Genomic DNA, 8,418 nt, shown 5'->3' on the forward strand with positions numbered 1-8,418 from the left:
CTGTCCCCATTAAACACCATCTGCCCACTCCACCCCAGCGCCTGGCGCCCCATCCTACTGTCTCTGTCTCTAAGAATTAGACTACTCCAGGGACCTTGTGTAAGTAGAACCCCGCAATATTTGTCCTTTTGTGACTGGTTTATTCACAGCATCAGTTTTAGGCAGAAACTTCCCCAGACCTGGCTTAGCGGGGCTCCGGCCACAGTGTGGAGGGGACAAAAGGTGGTGACAAGCCAGGGCACACGTGCAGGTGTCCGCGGAGGCGTGTGGACCTGGACTTGGGAGGGGCCACGGGGAGTGGGTGGGCTCCACAGATGCTGCAGGACAGAGTGACAAGGGCGGCGACCTTCAGGTGGGCGGAGGAGATGACGCTGCCCCAGCTCCTGGCTTGGTCCTCAAGGTGAGACTCACCTGAACTGGAATGGTGATTAAGGAACAGGAGCCTCCGACATTCCCCGTCGGGTCTGAGGCCATCACCCAGGCTTGGCGAGCGCCCACAAGATGCCCATGATGGCTCACTTCTGGCCTGGAGCCAGCGAGAAAACTCGGGACAGTCCTCTAGGGATCAGCAGTGACCTTCCCAGCTAGGATAGGACGGCCCCTCTGTGCTGCTGAAGCCAAACTTGACAGCAGGTGGGAATTAGATGGGAGTGCAGGTCAGCCTGTTCTTCAGACACAGGTGTGACTCGATTAGAGCGACAGGTAAGTGGGAGGAGCCAAGGCTGAGGAACATGGAACACACCACCTGCGTGCTTCAGCAAACCACCCCAACTTCATGGCTCCCACAGGGCAAGTGTTTGGACTGGGCACAGCGATGGCTTGCCTCTGTTCCTGGGGGTCTAGAGCCTCTGCCGGAGTCTGGAATCTTCTGGAAGCATCTGTATTCAGACGTTTGGTAATAGATGCTGACCATCAATGGGACCTCAGCTGAGCCTGTGGCCAGAACACGTGTCCTCTCTGGTCTGCCCACAGGGTCGTCAGACTTCCTCACAGCGTGGCAGCTGGGTCCCAGGAAGACCCAAAGGCTGTGCCGTAGCCTTGGACACCGTATAGCATCCCCACCCCACTGTGGAATGAGGCAGAGACCCGCCACATCCAAGGGCAGAGCACACACACCCCCACCTGCCAGACATCGGATCGAGGTCCCATTGCAGGAACCAGGTGGAGTGGGGGGCAGTGTCATGGTCTTGCTGGCAAGTGTGTCCCGGTGGGCAGAGCACCCCGAGTGAGGCCCGGGCCTGTTGGCCTCACCCTGCCAGCTCTGCCAGGGCCTTGCCGGGTGCGTGTGGGGAGCACTGTGCTGGAAGCACGTGGGAAACGCTCTCCAGAAAGGCCGAGGGCTCACACTTGGAGTGGATCGAGTGTGTGAAGCAGCCTGGCCTGTGTCGATAGGCCGAGCCTCAGAAACATCAAACTGACCCCAAGTAAAGCCATTCTTTGTAGCAAAGATGAAAATGCCAGGAGCCCGTGTGTTCTGAGGGTTGGCTTGGAAGCTGGGGACGGACGGGCAGCAAGAACGAAAAGCTTTGATGGTCACCAAGAGCTATGCACAGGGCGTGCTGCTGTGTTACCCCTTTCATGCTAGGGATTGTACCGAGTCCTGGCCGAGCAGAGGACGGCCGGAGAAGCTAACTACCATGGAAACTCCACCAGCAGATGGTTGAAGTTAGTTAGTTTGTTTAAGGTGGATGGATTTGTCGGTTGATTGGTCCGGATGGATGTGATGGTTAGTAGAGTTAGTTGGTTGATTAGTTGGATTTGGATGGATGTTGGTCAGTTGATTTGGTTGGATGGATAGTTGATGATTTGGTTGTGGTTGGATGGATGGATTTGAAATGCAGTTGATTTAGTTTACTTGATGGATAGTTATTCGATTCCAGTTGGTTGTTTTGGATGGATAGACGATGGTTAGTCGGTTGGTTGGTTGTAAGTTAGAAAGATGGATGGTTGGTTGGTTGTTTGTTTGATTGGTTACTTAGTTGGTTAGTTAGTCAGTCAGTTATTAATTTGTCTCTTGGCCACAGAGCCCAGGCCCGAAGATAGCCGGCCTCACAGAAGGTGTGTCGCCCTCCACTTTTCCCGTCAGATCTGCGGCCAGAGCCACGTGGAGAAGTTGCTAGACGTGAGTTTTGCCTCCCCTCCCCCGCGTTCGAGGCAACGGGCAGCGCAGCCAGTGGAAGTTGGCAGAGAGGCGGTCAGAGGAAGGAGAAGGAGAGGCAGGGTCTTCAGGAAGGCCTCAGCCTCGGAGCCCCACCACCTGCCGGCCCCTCCAGGCCTGGGTTAACAGGCAGGGCGGGGCTGAGGGGAGAGGGAGCAGGGGGCAGGGCTGTTCCAGGTAGTGGGTGCCCACCTGTGCTGAGTTCCAGGCCTAAGTAGAGGCCACCCAGGAGGGGACAGGGCTGGGGGAGCGGCAGGGAGGCCTCTGTGGAAGGGCCAGGTCTCTGTTCTCAGGTGGGCCTTCCTCTCAGAAACGGCTCCAGCCCCCTCGCCTTCACTACCCCCCGTGGGGGGCCGCGCATCCCCTCCGTCAGGACAGTGACTCTGAGCCAAACCTGCAGTGAGTGGCTGAGGCTGGGCCCTTCCTGGCGGATTCCTCTGCGCTGCTCGGCCTCACAGTTGTCACAGGGCTGCTGGCTTTTGTGTTCAGTTGAAGCCCAGGCTCCCATGGCTGTTCCTGGCGTGGGGGACATTGCATGTGGAGGGTCCAGGAGCAGGGGGCTGCTGGGGGGCGGAATGGATGGACGAGTGTGCGAGGGGCACAGCCGGTGCAGATGGGGTGCCAGGGCCTGACCCCCATTAGCAGCTGTGGGAGCTGGGCTCTGAGCCAAACCTGCAGGGAGGGCCCGGCGCTGGGGAGCCGAGTGCCACCACCGCCCATCCAAAGACACTTCATCGTCAGGCTCAGGGGCCTTCACACTCACAACACGCACACCCGGTGTTCACACGCACGCACATTTACCCTCACGTTCGTGCACACGCACACTGATTCTCAAACACTCTCACACACACACTTGTGCACTCACGTGGCCCCACACACTCGTGTGTACACTCACACCTGCACGCTCATCGGTTCATACGCACGTCACACACATTTGCAGTGTCACACATTCTCACAAGCAGGTGCATAGATTCACACACCCACAGACCCCCGCACCCTGACACACACGGACACCCCACAGTTTCTAATCCACACGCACGCTCGCACGTACATGTGCACACACTGGTGTTCATACACACACGCTCCTGCACGCACTCCTGCATTCACACCGCCTCGTGTTCCCTTATCACACAGTTGCTTGCACACCCACACTGACATTCACGCAAGAGACCCTCACACATTCACACTCACACGTACACACATGTTCACTCACGTGCATACGTTTGCACACACCTTACATTCTTACATTTATATTCGCGCTCAGTCACACTCAGACACATGCAGACACAATATTTAGACACTCACTCCCCATGCTTTGCTCTCACACGTGCATTCACACTCATGCACACACGTTCACACACTTACACAAAGGGACTGAGTTCATTTTACACACCAGTGAGTTAACACAACCTATTCAGTTAAAGGTAAAACTTTTCTATTACGTTCATCCCAGGAAATCTGAAAAATTCAGAGGGGGACCCAGGGGAAGAGAAATCACCCACCTCCTCACCAGCCAGAGAACCTCTGTCCACGTTTTAGTTTGCGTCCTCATTTTATGCTTTTAAAAACCCTTCGTAGCTGCGATCATCCGATTTAGGGGCCTACTTTACTTATGCCCACCCTGTTGAAGGCATCTTGCTTGTGTTCCTCCAGATTCATCATGTTAATGATGTGGCTTTGCTGTCACATGTCCGCTGGCCCCCCGCTGCCGGATAATTAAGTTGTCTCTAATTAGTCACTCTTCCAAGGAAACCCGCTGGAATATCGTGGCGCTGGAGCATTTTGCTATATTTAGATTTATTTTCTTGGGAGGGACTCTCGTCAGTAAAATTTCTGGGTCTAAGGATAAATTTTTTTAAGGCTGGATTGAGCTTTGAGGAAGCTGTGGAAGCAGCACTGTATCTGGGGTGTGGGCTGAGCAGCTTCCGGTAGGATGAGCTGGTCCGTCTCCCAGTTCCTGGCTTCAGAACGTGGGGGTCACCTCCCAGCTGCTGAGCACCCTGATTTCAAATGTACTAGTTGCCCAGGACATATAGGATTCTTAAGGCATACAAACGAGCAAATGCAGATAAACTGGAATGAATAAAGTTCAGATGATGTAAATCCAATCCAATAGTGACTCCCCACAGCCCCCAGCCTTGCGTCCAGGGAGGGCAGACGCCTCCTGCTGGCTGTGTCGGGATTGGGGAGTGTGGGCTCAGGCAGACCCCGGTCACCTCCCTCCTACCCACCTGCTATGTAGAGCTGGGCCCGGGTCCTGACGGCATCACGCCAGGCCATCTATGGAGGGAGACTATGGCCCCTAAAGATGTCCACACCCTGATCCCCAGATCCCTCGGCCACGTCAGGTTACGTTAGGCAAAAGGAGACTAAGTCTGCTGACCAGCAAACTTCGAGATGGGGAGATTATCGTGAGGACCCGATGTAATCACAAGGGGCCTTGAAAGTGGTGGAGGGAGGCAGGAGACGCAGAGATGGCAGCTCGAGGACTCAGCCCACAGTGCCGGAGGAAGGGGCCACGAAACGTGATGCGGGCGCCTCGAGGAGCTGGAGAAGGCCAGAAGGCGGGTTCTCCCTGGGGCCTCCCAGAGGCCTGCGGCCCTGACGACACCTCGATGGCAGCCCAGAGAGACCCCTGTCAGAATTCTGACCTCCGGGACCGTAAGACAATTAACTCGTGTTGTTTTAAGCCACTGAATTGTGGTAATTGATACGATATTAGCAATAGGAAATGAATACACCCTCGGAGGCCTCCCCCACCCTTCCTGCCCTCAGAGTCCCCAGCAAAGCGACAGAGAAAAACAAGTGGGCTCGAAAGGATGACCACAAGGAAATGGCCACCATTTTCCCCAAATGAAAGGTTTTCTGGTCACTTTCTTTCTCTCTTCTGTCTTTTTTCAGATTTTCTACAATAGGCACGGATGAACCCGATTCTGAGATGTAAGCAAAACAACACACACACATATAAAAATAAAATGAATAGAAATAACTTCATTGAAAACACAAGATAGTGTGGAGCTGGGAACAAGGAGAGATCACGTTCATAGCTAGTAAAACATGAGGGTCCACGATGCCTTGGTACCGAAGGCAAGTTGCAGGATACTATATAAGATATGATGACCTATTTTGGTTAGGAAAAAAGTCCTATCAAGGTAAGTTTGTACAGAGCCAAATCTGGACCCACTGCAAGTGTGCACCGGCCATTAGTGGAGCGGTCTTGGCGGAAATGGGCTCCTCGGCGCGAGGCTGGACACAGGCTCCTGGGGGCCAGTGAGCGGCAAAGTTTGGACAGTTCAGAGCCACCCTGGGGGTGGAGAGGACCCTCTTTAAATTACATTGGGATCGGGGGAGCCCAGCCAGCCCTTGGGTGGATCCAGGTGCCCCTCCCTGGGCATGGGGAGCGGGAGCCAGAGAGAAGCCATGAGCTCTGTGAGAGGTTCCCCAAAACCCAGAGGCTCAGCTTCGTTCCCCCGACAACCACGGCCTGCCCACTGGCCACCCGCCCCAGGCCCCGTGCCGGTGGTCACAGTGCAGCTACAAGGCACGAAGCGGCCCTCCCCTGCCTGGTGGGGAGGACGTGGAGAGCTTGCATTTCTTTTAACCTTTTCTATTTCTTAAAAAATTAAACGCCAATCTGGAACGTCACACGAAACAAACAGTTTGACGAATTATAAAGTACGAAGGAGCAGCGTTTGCCACCCGCCCATCAATTCAGTGGTGAGCATCTCCCTCGCTCCCTCCCAGAGCGGCCAGCCCCCTGCCGGTGCCAGCGCCCTCTGCCACGTGCTGCCGGCCCACCGCCACCTCCCGCGCCGCGGCTCGGTGCTGCGCGTCGTAGGGTGCTGAGCCTCCTCAGCCCTGTCCACAGGTTCCTGTCCCTGGCTTTCTTTCCTGGATGAGTCCTGTTTTGGAGATCCCGGGCTGGCCAGCCTGGAGAAACCTCCCACGGTCCGGATTTGGCCAATGGCACCTTCGGTCAGCACATCTGTATTTCCCACAAATTGGCCGCCGGACTGGATCCAGGAGTTCGATCAGCCTCGGGTTCAGTCCTTCCTTTTTCAACGTTGTTCTTTTTTTTTTTTTTGCTGATTTTGTTTTAAAAGTAATTTTTGAAATAGGAGCACATCGTTACGTGATACAGCAATGGAAAAGCGCCGGAATCTTCCTAGCGAGAATGTTCCTTTCGCACTCCTGTGCCCCGCCCGCCCGGCCCACTGCTGTTCCTCCCAAGATTCAGACATTTTTCTTGAGTAAATGCTACCCAGGTTGTTGCAAGCTTCTAGTTAATTTCCAGAGTCCTGAAAAAGTTGATTCTGATCGTTTTTGCCAGTTTGTTGTTGTTGTTGTTGTTGCTTTTTTAGAAGGGTGACATTTCAAAGGTTCTTACTTGGCCGCTTCTGCCCCCTCGCCCCTTCAGTCTGTGTTGACGGCTGCGTACTACTCCCGGGGTGGGTGTATGACAGCCTCTTTAACCTGTCCCCTGTCGGGGGACGTTTAGATTGTTTCTGATCTTTCGTGATCACATACGACACTGCAAATTAATAATGTGAATACCTGTCGTTTTACACATGTACGAGTGTCTATAAAATAAATCCTAGAAGTAGAATTGCTGGGTCAAGGGGCGTATGCGTTTGTAATTTTGATAGATCCCACCCAAGCTGTCTCCCGCGGGGATCCGTGGGACCAGTTTGCAGTCCCCCCGGCAGCGTACGAGACTGTCTGCTTCCCGGTCTTGCCAACAGAGGGCGCTCTCTAACTTCTGCATTTGGCGAGTTCGGTGGGTGAAAAATAGTGTCTCTGTGTGATTTACCGAGCCTTTCTTTTCTGAACAAAGTTGAATATCTTTTCCTAGATTTCAAAGGGGATTTTCCTTCTTCTGTTATTCTTTTCCCTCTCTAGATGAGGGTGGCGAGGGCCTTGATTTTCGTGTGAGGACGCGCGTGCTTCCCGACCCCGCTTGCCCATCTTGCTCGCAGTGGACCTGGCGAGCGCGGACGGCACAGATTCCGTGCGCTCCGCACAGGCTGCTCCGCCCTCAGAGCGAGGCCGGGGCCCCGGGCCCCCCTGGATGCCCCGGGTGTCTGGAGAGTCGGGCTTGGGGACACGCACGGCTACCAGATATGCCCCGTCGGTTGAATACGCCCTTCTCTCTGCTAGGGTTGCCCTTCTCGTGTATCTTAGTGGCCTTCGCCATGTCCCTCGATACCCGGAGGACTTCGGCGCTGTCCCCGGGGGCTCTGCCTCCACCGGTCCTCGCCCGTCCAAGCAGAGCGAGTCACTTATTTTCTTGTATTATTTCTGTAACTTGTTCAGACTTTCACTGCTAATCGCCATTATCCTCCCGTATTCAGCTTTTCTTTTTTCTTTTTTTTTGGCGAGGCGACCCTTGGTTGACCTCACAGGTTGCAAGGACTTTGTCAGCTTACAATCCCTTATTTTTTTTTTTTTTTGCGCCTACGGCACCTGGTCTTCCTAGGTGGTCTCCCATCCAAGTACTCACCAGGCACGACCCTGCTTAGCTTCCGAGATCAGACGGGACTCAGCGTGTTCAGGGTGGCGTGGCCGTAGACTGAATTCAACTTTTCAGTCTTTTTTCCCTCATAAAATAATGCTCATTTGCAAAACATAATGACTATAAACAGAAGGGAAAATAATTTAATCCCCATATTAATATTCCAGAACGTATATATCTTTCTAGCTGTAAGTATATGTTGAAAAAAATTAGAATGGGATTATGCGCTACAGATAACCTTGCCCCGTGCTCTTTATGTCGGTCTGTGTGGCACACGCGTTTCGGCCTCATATAATCCCCCGCAGCACGATTCACGCAGCTTTGGTGCTTCATCCGGGTTATCTAACTGATCCCCAATGAATGGACACTTAGGTGATTTCTAGCTTTTTGCTTTTGTAAACAGAGCTGCAGTGAGCACTCTTATAAAATTAATCTTCGTTCATCATTTTTCCTTCAGAACAGAAATTTTAGAAATAAAATCTCAAGGTCCAGAGGTATTTAGAACTTGAGGTGTCAGTGCACACTGCTGTGTTCGCGCCCAGGAGGAGTAGGCACACCCCCCGGGTCGTGGACAGGCCCCACTGGCTCATCTGTTCCCTCCCGAGGGTCTGAGCCCTCAGGGAAGGTGCTGGCTGGGCACGGGGTGGGGCCGGCCCCTGAATATTTGGTGACATGGATTCAATTAAGCGGGGAGGGAAGGGAGAGACTCTTCAATCCAATGTGGCTCATAAGAAACACTCATGTTTCG

General features: G+C 53.7%; 1 protein-coding gene and 1 pseudogene across 1 annotated transcript in view; one reads left to right on the top strand and one right to left on the bottom strand.

Moving 5' to 3' along the window:
• Nucleotides 1-6,433, top strand: part of FBXL18 (F-box and leucine rich repeat protein 18) — a 43,047-nt gene extending 36,614 nt beyond the window's left edge. The window contains exons 5-6 of the transcript XR_005656295.1: nt 2,025-2,122; nt 5,060-6,433. The gene's annotated coding sequence lies outside the window, so the exon portion shown is untranslated. The remainder of the gene's footprint in view (nt 1-2,024; nt 2,123-5,059) is intronic.
• A 1,176-nt stretch (nt 6,434-7,609) lies between these two features.
• LOC120616776 (uncharacterized) lies at nt 7,610-7,728 on the bottom strand (annotated as a pseudogene).
• Nucleotides 7,729-8,418: the final 690 nt, after the last annotated feature.

Source organism: Pteropus medius, unplaced genomic scaffold (genome assembly GCF_902729225.1).
Source record: "Pteropus medius unplaced genomic scaffold, Ma_sr-lr_union100, whole genome shotgun sequence".
Taxonomy (NCBI): domain Eukaryota; kingdom Metazoa; phylum Chordata; class Mammalia; order Chiroptera; family Pteropodidae; genus Pteropus; species Pteropus medius.